Source organism: Perca fluviatilis, chromosome 13 (genome assembly GCF_010015445.1).
Source record: "Perca fluviatilis chromosome 13, GENO_Pfluv_1.0, whole genome shotgun sequence".
Lineage (NCBI taxonomy): Eukaryota > Metazoa > Chordata > Actinopteri > Perciformes > Percidae > Perca > Perca fluviatilis.
This window is the reverse complement of record NC_053124.1, coordinates 5,735,356-5,736,490: the sequence shown is the minus strand read 5'-3', so window position 1 is coordinate 5,736,490 and position 1,135 is coordinate 5,735,356.

The following is a 1,135-nucleotide window of genomic DNA, read 5'->3' as shown; positions in this document are numbered from 1 at the left end:
CGTTTCAGCGAATGGCAGAAAGGTCGCAGTGACACACCAGCACCACCTCTCGGCAGGAGGACTGGGGGGGGGGAGGGGGGTGTCAAGGAGACAACTCCTGCAGTCAGGGGCGTAGCACAACATTCTGGGCTCTGTAGAAAGGCATTTTCTATGGGCCCCTCCCCTCATCCACAGCTATTCATTCTAGCATCTTTTTGGGCCCTCCTCACATGAGGGCCCTGGGTAGGCTACTCAGTCCCCTTTTTCCCCCCAGTCCGATGCCCCTGCCTGCAGTGTCCGCTGATGTTTTCCTCATCACTCCTTTTCTCCTTTAGGGGACTGACCAAACAGCTTCTGCCTTCCAGCATGGCCTTTCTCTTGTGTTTTCCACTGTGCGTAATAATGACACACATCACCAGCCAGAACACTCTTCTCTCTTCTCTTTTCTAGGTCCTCCCCTGTTTCTAAGTGCGAGGGAAGATATGTTCTGGAGAGAGGGGTTGCTGATCAAATTACACTTAATCGGACTTGGAGGGAAAGTTTTCAACTCATGGGCTTTATAAGTGGAAACACTATTCAGGTTAAAACAGGGTCAGAACTACATACAAACATGCAGAGAATGGAAATCCTCAGGGAAGGGGAGCGTTGTAAGTCCCATTTTCATCTGTGGCGATAAATAATATATTTGGTAATGAGTCACTGGCTGAGCACAAGTCTGCTGAGGAGCAAAGGCGGGGGAAATATAAGTGCATCAGCTGCATGCAGTGGGTCATGTTTTCTGCATAGGGCCTAAGGCTATATGGCACTGCATCCCAGCACCATGACGTTATGTTTTCTTGCACTTCATAATGTTTTACCATGGGCCATCCAAGAGGGCATTTTTTTCAGCACTTTTAGGAATATGGGGGCACTATGGGACCTGATATTACCGTGGAGAGAGCAAGTTCTGCTGAAAAAATTTTACGAGGTGACTGGCAGTAGTGTGAAGGAATAATCTGACCAATAATCATGCTAATCTTATATATATTTACTGTTGATGCATTAAGAGTTGTGTGTTTGATTTAGGTTGGGTTGAGAGGCATAAAGACTCTCATTATTCAAGAATGTCTGAGTCAACACAGAATGTTTCAGCTTGACTTTTAATTAAATATGATCA